This window comes from Rousettus aegyptiacus, unplaced genomic scaffold (genome assembly GCF_014176215.1).
Source record: "Rousettus aegyptiacus isolate mRouAeg1 unplaced genomic scaffold, mRouAeg1.p scaffold_m13_p_10, whole genome shotgun sequence".
In the NCBI taxonomy this organism is placed as follows: Eukaryota; Metazoa; Chordata; class Mammalia; order Chiroptera; family Pteropodidae; genus Rousettus; species Rousettus aegyptiacus.
In genome coordinates this window covers 43,745,031-43,755,180 of record NW_023416285.1, presented here as the reverse complement: position 1 = coordinate 43,755,180, position 10,150 = coordinate 43,745,031, and the positions used below count along the sequence as shown (strand labels likewise).

The window sequence follows — 10,150 nt, the reverse complement described above, 5'->3', positions numbered from 1 at the left end:
CTTTCTAGGTGCGTGCAGAGCATGGGGAATATAACAGTAAACAAGATAGGCCAAGTTGTGCTTTTACTGAGAGAGGAATTAAACAAATGATTGTAACTTACATAGTTAATAAAGAATTATAATTCCCACAGCTATTACACAGGAAGATAGTCAATGCGAACATTTTAGTGCATATTTATCCAATCTATTTATACAAGCAATATATTCATAAATATTTTTAATGAGATAATACTGCAGTACTTTTCAAAATCTGATTTCTATGTCTAACATATTCTGTGAATATTTTCTTAGGTCTTTTAACATTATTCTACAATATGATTTTAATTAGCTGCTAATATTTTGTTTTAAAGATGTTCCAAAGTTTCAAACTGCGACACATTGATTACTTTCTTAGAAAAAATTATGGGAATTAAAGTTTATCTATCAAAGGGTCTACAAAAATTTAAATTAAAAAAAAAACAAACAGAAAAATTAAAAAAAATTTTTTTTTTGAAAAAAAAAAAAACAAACAGAAACAAAAAAACAGCACTTGGTCTTCCTAGGTGATCTCCCAGCCAAGTACTAACCAGGCCTAACCCTGCTTAGCTTCCGAGATCAGATGAGATTGGGCATGTTCATGGTGGCATGGCTGTAGACAAAAAATTTTAAAGCTTAATTTGAGTATGACTGCATTGCCTCTCTCTGCTGGACGACTGCCAGTTTACACTTTTAGTAGCAGTTTACACTTTTACTAGCAGTCTACAAGAGGACCAGTATCAGCATTTTTTTTTTTTAATTAAAAAAAAAATTAACCTTGTCCATGTGTTTTTGTTTGTCAGTGTATGATCATTTTTTGTGCATTGATCGCTAATGAAATTAGCTCCAAAGTAGATAATGAATAAAATTTGTAATCATTGTAAGGGCAGAGAAGCATTTTGCTAAGGTGCATTTCAGGACTATTAGATGGTTTCAGCCCTTAAACTACAAAGCAAGGGAATGGCTGACTATAGGCCTTATTTTTTATGTCTATGTTAATTGATTCTTCAGTTTGGCCATTGTCTTGTTGTCATATGGAGAAAGGGCATTTAGGAAATAGCCTGGGCTAGAATGTCAGGAACACAAGGAAAGAACTAGGGCAAATGGTGCCAATGTCATTAATGAGATTACAGAGAAGCAGACCATGCACCCATGAGAAGGACTAGAAAGAGCAGTGAGTCAGTCAAGAAAAGCTTCTCCATAGCAGGAAATCAAAGTACTACAGCCGAAGGCAACACTCCCACTTGAAACAAGATGCTTTATGTTTTGTGAGAGGACAATGAGAGATGCACTGGAAGGGTTTTGTCCCATCTCTGATAGTATCATCAGTGTGACACTTAGCTTATAAAGTACTATGAGATTGCAACTTTATAGTAATATTATGGTATAGGCTCTAAAGAGATACTGTTTTTCTTCTTAAAATGTACCCGATTTTTTTCATACAAAAGAGAAAGCAACTGGAATTAAACAGGAGGAGGCTCGTGAGTTTCCTGTGACTTGAAAGGAAATGCAGGATCAGGTGGAAACTGGTGCTGCAGTGCCAGTCAGTGGGCTTGTGTTGTAGTCTCGATTCTATGGCCACCTACTTCTGTGACTTTGGGCAAGTCTCTTAACCTCTCATAGTTTCAGTGTCCTCATTTTTAAAGTGAGGGATTCGAGCAAAATGGCCTTAACGTTTCTTCTGGCTTTAAGTGTTCTCTGACATTTTGTCACCTGAACCAAAACTTGTGCAGATTCAGACTAGGGCCTCATTTTATCCCCTCTGCTCAAATGTAGGTAATAATATGTGATTACAACAGTTTTTACTCTGTCAGCTCTCTTATGAGATTCTCTATGGAGTTATATTAGAAAGGAAATTTTGGAATTTTTAGCATAAGTTACTACCCACAAAAGGCAATTTCTTCTTTATATTTCTATCCTGGGCTCGAGGTTTAACTTTATGTTCATAATAATAATTATGGAGAAAGAATCCTTTTCATTCCTCATTACTTTTTTTCTCTACTCTGCAATTAACTTTCTTAACTTTCTATCTCATCTAATGAAATGATGAACACTTTCCAATTTACTGAAACGGTTGTTCCATAGAAGACTAACATGCTCCAATGACTCTCAGTATTGTTATATCTTCATCAACCCTACAAAGCAGAGCGTGCTTGTGTGTGAGTGTTGTGTGTGCGTGCGTATGCATCCACGCAGTTGAGAAACATGAGTTAGGCCAAGGAATGATTAGGTGGTTGGGCTTCAAAGAGAACATTTTTAGATTCTATCTGGAACACATTTTATTAAAATTGCAACAAACTTTATAAAATCAGATGTATGGTTCATTAAGGGAACATTACCTTACAATTATGATTAATTAGATTAAACTTATGAGAGTGTGTTATTTGTTCAAATCAAAAGGGTGGGGGAAGATGATGGATGATGAAAGAGTGTGATAAATGAAGAAAGCAGCTGAACTAAATTGAATGTGTATTCATCCGTTTTCACTTCATAACTAATGATAAATTGAGCATGTCACATTTAACAATACATGTCTGGGCTTAAGCACACAGTTTCAGCTCCTGTTTGCTAATGCTTTGTGATAGGTAGTTGAGACCAAAGAATTGAAATTTTAGCTCCTTGACTTTTTTCTACTTATATCTTTCCTTGGAAAGCACAATGGATACTTACTAACCGAATAAAAAGAATTTATGAAATTTATTTTTTGCATAATAAAAATTATACTTCCTCAGATCATGAAGTTATGGTATTTAAAACTAGGAGATTTATCTTATTTTCCCGAAACTGGATGTTTCTTCCTATTTGCAGGCCTAATCAAATGGGAGAAATGGAAAGCACCCAGATTTATAGAAATATCTTTCTCCTCTTTCCCTCCCTCAAATGCAGCTATATTTACCTTGGCAATTGATTGAAAGAAACACCCTGTAAAGCTCATTAGACAGTCTGGGAGATTTGAAAGTGAGGGGTAAATATTAAACAGTTTACATCAGTTTCCTGAAATCTCAAATTTTCCAATATTTTAAATCATATTGTAGTCTTTCAAGGACCATCTGAGATTTACGAAGCTTGTGTTGGGATCAGGGAGAGAGTATGTGGAAAATATTTCCAGTCAGACTGAAATTAGACAAGTTTACCACACAGAGTCAAGAATGGTTTATAAAAAGAATCCAGTTTTGCTAGCAAAGTTCAAGAGGGTTATGATATAGGATCTGACACACAAGCAGTATTCCCCTGCTCTTTAATTCTCACTGAAATTGGATTAAGACAATTTGAAGTGAGTGATGGTTTTTGAAAAGGTTACATAACCCCCCCAACCCCCCACCCCACCGTTTTCTGAAAGGATTTTGATAAGAGTCATTCTGAGTTGTGGTGAAGGTTTCTAGTCAGTTTTAATTTCATCTGTACCTCATCTCTTAAGTCCTATCTCAAAATCTGTTTAAACATTTCTAGCTTAATGTTTTCAGGAATGAAGAGACTCTTAAGGGTCTGAATATTTTTAGATATTGTTCATATATCTCAGCTTAGGCTGTACACATAGATGTGGCTTTTGGGCAAGAATTAGCCTATTCCTCGAAGCAGGGGAGGTGTTCTGAAAGAGAAGGTGAGACAAATTGTGGCTATTAAGGAGTTCTGAAGGGAATGAATGGTTGTGTTGTCAGAAGTAGTTATTCAGTGTTAGTTATATTGCTAGAAACAAGGTGTAGGGCTGTGGTTCTCAATGAGCTGGAGGTGAGGGGTAGGAGGCAGAGGCAGCAGGGTGGTGTTGGCAATTTTGCCCCACAGGGGACATTTGGTAATGTCTGGAGACATTTTTTTTTTTTTTTTTTGTCACAACTTTTGGGGAAGGGTGTTACTAGCATCTACTGGGTACAGACTAGGGATGCTGCTAAACATTCTACCATACACATGATAGCCCCTTACAGCCAGGTATTTTTTTATTACAATTATCCTGTTCAAAATGTCACTAGAGATGAGGTTGAATGACTCTTGGCCTAGGGTGAGGCACAAATTGAGAGAATGGCAAATTAGTGAACTTGGTGAACAAGTGATGATAAGATTTGGGGTGAATTATAAGGCTGACAAATAAAAATAAGTCTAAATATATTCTTAAAGTGACATAACAAACACATTAGCCAATACCATGCCAAATAAACTCTAAATTCAATAATTTGACTATAACACTAATAACTAAGTAGAATATAGTATAAATTGGATTAGTCTTGGATCCTAGCCAAAGTGATTTAATCCTAAAGTACCAAAATAATTTTGTTCTGTTTAAATCTTTTTCATAACATGTTCCTTTGGGAGTTCATTTGTTACATTACAGTGAGGTTTTTAGGAGGTGTTATAATCTCTCCTTTTCCATGGTGAGGAATTGGAGGGTAGGCTTTGATCTTATGGTTAAATTAGAAACAGAACCGGAACTAGAATTCAGCTTTCCTGAGTGTGTGGCTTGATTCTCCAAGTTAAACCACCTCCCTTTTTCAGGCCAGCACACTGCTCTCTGTCCTGAGAGGAGATAGACTCTATTATGGTCAATCATCTTGGAAAAGAATATCCTAAAAGTGAAGGAAAGTGGTAAAGTCTTGAGTCATGCTAAACTATTCAAAAGAGAAGCTTAGAGAAAGAAACTGTCACACTTGTCTGAGTTCTGACGTGCAAATACATCTGGGGGCCAAGACAATTCATCTGTCAGGCTTCCTGCTGGAAGAATATTTATTCAGCTGTGAAACTAGAGCTTCAGTGAACATCCAAGATAATGAAAGTTTGGTAATACTCAATATTCTGGAAATAACCCCAAATCAAGTAGGTTCTTAGTGTCAGAATGCAAAAATGATAAAGAACCTTGAGGAAACTTCCTGGGGAGCAGAAAACAACAGGATCTGTATCAGCAGAGTGTTCAGACTGGGAGCTAAGGGTCCTGTTTTTGTGAGAAGAAAGAAAGAACATGTTCGGTTCACTTCTTTTTTTTTTTTTTCAATTTATTATGGTATTACATTATCGTGGTAAAATATACATAACATAAAGTTTATCATTTTAACCATTTTAAGTGTACAAGTTAGTGGCATTAAGTATATTCACAGTATGTGTAACCATTATCACTATCTGTTTACAAAACTTTTTGTCATTCAAAACAGAAACTCTGTACCCATTAAGCAGTAACTCTCCACCCTCCTCCCCTAGCCCATGGCAACCTGTTTTCTACTTTCCCTTGCTATGAATTTGCCTATTCTAGATACTTCTGTACGTGGAATTGTTAGTGTCGTGGCTATCAGAGTTCTGGTAACACACAAGTCTCAGTCCTTATTACTGATAAAGAAATGAATTTCCACTCAGTGACAATTATGAGAAGCATTATTTATTAAAGGTATGTTTTGAGGTAAAAGATGGGTTAAGCCTCAAGCTGGAAATGAGAATATGTACCCCTGTAGGTTGGGCATGGGTTACAGCCAGGGAAGATAGAGAGCCGTAACCCTGGGGAAGGAGAAGTCTTCATTATATTTGGGCCGTAATAGGTGGACACAAAGGCATTCTTAGGTGATTGGCAAGTGAAGTGATTTTGACTGATTTTGACTTGGCTGCTATGTTACTCTGCCTAGTGTGCATGCATACGCTTACCCAGAATTCAACCTGTTATAATTAGATTCATAAACTTCTGGATATAAACATGGTATTATAATGATGGTATAATGAGGTTTAGGTTGTGGGCAGGTTAGGGTAGAACCCCTCTGTGCAGATGTCTGTAGCCAGATTAAACCAGCTATAGATTGTGACCTTCCTGTCCTTTGTCTCCTAGAGAATGCAGGAGGGATTCTCTAATGACCAATAAAGTGTTCTTTGGGTGGTCTCTAGGATGGACCTGTATTCCTTTGTTCTTCTGTTGCTCATGTCTGACTAGCTACCTAACAGAATCATACAATATTTGTTCTTCTGTATCTGGCTACAGTTCCTTTTTGGATTATTGTTGCCTAGTTAATGCGAGCTCAAGAAAGGGACTTGAAAAATAAATGTGGAATAAATGAAAGTCTTACTTGGAGGATGAGAATAACATACACTTTTAATTAATATATTAATTTTTTTTGCTTTGTAATAATAATGACAAAGCCTTGTATTTGAATAATGCTTAATGTTTCTTCAAAGAGCTTTGCTATTTAATCTCATTTGCTGCTTGATTATTTTGGGAAAAAATGCCACTCTTAAGTTTAGATTTAAATAAAACATATCTACCATTATGTTAATATATTTTTTTCTAGCTTAATTGTAATTGGAAACATTTTAATTTGTTCCTCTTGGGAATAACCTCATGTAATAGGCTGCTCCTGGAGTGTGAATGAAATGCATGCTTCATAATCATGTATTGATAAGGTTCAGGCCTACCTCTCCTAAGAAGGAAATTGAGGCTCTATGACATTAATTGCATCCTTTCAAGGCCCCATGAGAAAATAACAGCAGAGCCAGAATTAGGATTCGCAGCCTTTAGTTCCCAAAGGTCCACTGCACTGAGCTGCCCACCAAACACAACTTTCTTTTTCCCACAGGTCTGTTCCCAGTGATCTCTAATGGTATCTACAAAGCATGAAGCAAAAGTAACCATTCTTCCATAAATTCTCCCACCAGCACAAACAGTGCAAATTGTTTTCTTTTGGGGTCAGAGCTTTGCCATCTGCCATTTTGGACTCAGTGGAAAGCTGAAATACATCATTCGTGAGGTTATACACTTTTTCTCACCCATTACTGACTAGTTCTGACTTCTCCCTGGAAAATCAGCCCCCTCTTCTGCCTGTCGTTGCCTCTAGGGTCCTTGTACTCCCTTAAGCACCGGGTTCCTTCAGGAGACCGGAGGGGACATTTTGCTACACTTACAGATGCAGTCAAAGGAAAGGTTAAGCAATTAGACTAATGCCCTCTTCATTACCAACTTTATTTGTCACTGTTTCTATGATCATATGTGTGTGCGTGCGTGTGTGTGTGTGTGTGTGTGTGTGTGTATTTTTTGTGTGTGTGCACCTGTGATTTGACATAGCCTCATTGCACTTCCCCTCTGATATTGTCTCATAAAACTCTCTGTCAGTAATATAATGGCCTGACCAGCTTTCCAGGTTATGTATTTTTTTTTTTTTTAATTTTTCTCCCTAAAGCACACCGGTAGAGAAAGCATTTAAGCTTGACACTGTGACTTTCCTGGGCTAAGTTCCGTCCTTTTATCACAGAAATGCTTTCAAGTATGCACTACAGTGCACTTACTTTTTCTTAATATAACTTCCATCCCACCTTCCTCATCTGCTTGCCAAAGGAGGAAAGTAGACTTGTCTGCTTGGAATAATCAAATGAGACTGTGATAGGAAGAATAGGTCAGGGAATAGTAAGTAGCTAATTTACTGAGGATAATACATTTATTCTAACTCAGAATCTTTTAATCGACAGACTTTGGAAAAAACAAGTTTTAATGGCCATGGAGATATTTCAGTGACAAGATTTGGGTCTTAGCAGGGAAACTGATTTGGAATTGGAGGAAGGAAGGAAGAAAGGAATAGCACCTCTTCTATAGTGTTGTAATTAAGAGCCTGGACTCTGGTCCCAGATTAACTGGATTTGGTTCTTGATTATGCTGCTTGATTATGCTTGATTATTAGTGACTTTGGCCAAATTACTTACCTCTCTGTGCCTTAATTTCATCATATGGCATAGTGTTAAGCTATTATTATTGTTACTGTGATAATTATTATTTTTAAATGCTGGAGGAGAATTAAAGGGATATTGTCAGAGGGGTTTGGTAGAAATAATAAAATACAGGTCTCCTTTGTGACCTTGGATAAGCCACATGACTGGTATATAAAAAAGGGTGATTTAAAACTGCATCACAGATACGTAGTAAGAATAGTTACCACTTATTGAGCACTTCTCACTGCCAGGCTCTCTTCTAAGCCCTTATACATATCTCATTTAATTCTCATAACTCCTCTATGAGGCGGATATCGTCGTGTCTGATTTGGGTATTAGGGTAATATTGACCTGAGAATCAGTTGGAAAGCATTCTCCCCTCTTCAATTATCTAGAAGAGATTGTGTTAAATTGGTGTTAATTTTTAAAATGTTTGGTAAAGTTCTAAATGAAACCATTAGGAACTGAAGATTTCTTCTTCAGGAATCTTAAAATTTAGAATTTAAGTTCTTTAGTGATTACAAGACTATTGCTTGCTTATTTCATATTAGCTGATTTTGGATAGTTTGTAGTTTTTGAGGAACTGGTTTGTTTTTTTCCAAATTGTTGAATTTATAAGAATAAAGTCGTTCATAGTATTTTCAATGACTTTTAAAGTACTTTTAATGGCTGCAGGATCCGCTGCAATATCCCATTTCATTTCTATGTTCTCTCTCTCTTTTCATTAAATATTCTTGACAACTGAGCAATATCTTTGGGCAGTTAAAACATTTTTTTTTCCTCCCCACATAGGGCTTAATTTAAAGTGGACACTTGATTTTTTAAGTTGGCGAAAGGCAGCCGCTGGGGTGAATTTAAGAGGGGAGGGTTGGGAATCTTAATTGCTGACTCCTCTATCCCGCTTCCACTTGCCCTTCCAAAGTGCAGTTTGAAAACCACTGCCACAGGACATGCATTACTTATCGTTTGTACTGTAAAATTCAGACCAAGAGAATATTCATTATCACTAAAACTATGCAGAACAAGATTAGATTACTTTTTGTGAAACACTGCCAGATTTTAGGATTAAGTTGTATTCCAAGGTTGTTACTATCAACAATTACCATTGTGTTTTATAAAGAAAAAGAGAAAGTATAGAAGATTTGACAGGATCTGTACTGACTCTACTATATAGTTGCTATAGGATGTTATCTGCAGCAATCTTGCCCCTTGAAAGTATGATTGGATTATGGCCCCAGTCAATAATCTCCCTGATTTCTGCTCATTTCTAGGCTTTATACTCTTTGCAGTCTGGATCATAAAGTTATCCTTTACCCCACCTAAATTTTCTTGTTAAGAAAAATTGTTCAAAATTTGATTTGGAAACAAGGCAAAGAGTGGGTTGCATGTCCTTTCACTGTGCAATTGGAGTATTTTTTAGAGGTCATCTCTATAAATTATTTGATCATTTATGACAGAGGTTGGCAAACTTTTCCCTAAAGGGTCAGATAGTAAATATTTTAGACTTGCAGGCTATACACTCTGTCACAACTACTCAATAATGCTGTTATAGCTTGAAAGCAGCTATAGAAAATATTTAAACAAATGGGCATGGCTGTGTTCTAAAAGAGCTTTATTTATTAAACCAGGTGACTAGCCTATAGACCATAGTTTTGTCATCTCCCTAAAGGGGCATACACCTTTTTTTGACTTATTACTTGCTGTGATTCAGAGCCCAGGCTATGAAATTAATGTTAGCTTCTAAGGTTTGTTTTTTTTTCTTTTTTTTTCTAGTAGGAATGCAAATGATTTATATCCTAAGGTTATGCTTTGATTACCCTGTAGGAAACTAACTTGTTTTGTATCTAATCTAACAATTTTATTTTAATATTCTCTTTCACATGGCTGTAGATACCGCATTTCTCCAAAGCTCTTGGAACCAGCTTTTCATCCCACTGGACAAGTTGAATAAACCATTGACAAAATTAAAAAAAAAAATTTTGGAAATAATTCTTTCACATCTCAAACAAATATCAACTTATTTCAGTGGTTTTCTCTCCTCCCCATAAGGTGACATTCAACAGAGAACTAGTAAGTTTTATCAGCATTGACTGAATGCTTGAGGAGCCGTTACAGGATGGGAAGTCACTGCAGAGCACATAGCCTCTTACCATCTTCCTATTTCTTCCTTCCTCCCTTCCTCTTCCTTCCATTTTTCCTCCTTCTTGGAACACTGACCTTTTCTCTTCAATCCCAGATATAAATTCCTTCTTTTCTACAGAGTAGCTCAGGTGAATAAAGGCTTTTAAACTAACATGATCTTTCTTTTTTGTAGAGCTGTGAGATTGTAATTTTTTTCTCTTGCTACATAAGGAAATTACTTTTTGAAATAAACTCTTGATTAGTTTGTATATTTTTCATTTGTCTCTTTCATAATAGAAGTGTTCCAGTAAACAGGCAGTTGGGAGTAGAATACAGCTTTATCTACAAATAT

At 36.2% G+C, this 10,150-nt stretch overlaps 1 pseudogene; it reads right to left on the bottom strand.

The window, feature by feature from the left end:
* Positions 1-517: 517 nt before the first annotated feature.
* Positions 518-636, bottom strand: LOC118609149 (annotated as a pseudogene).
* Positions 637-10,150: the final 9,514 nt, after the last annotated feature.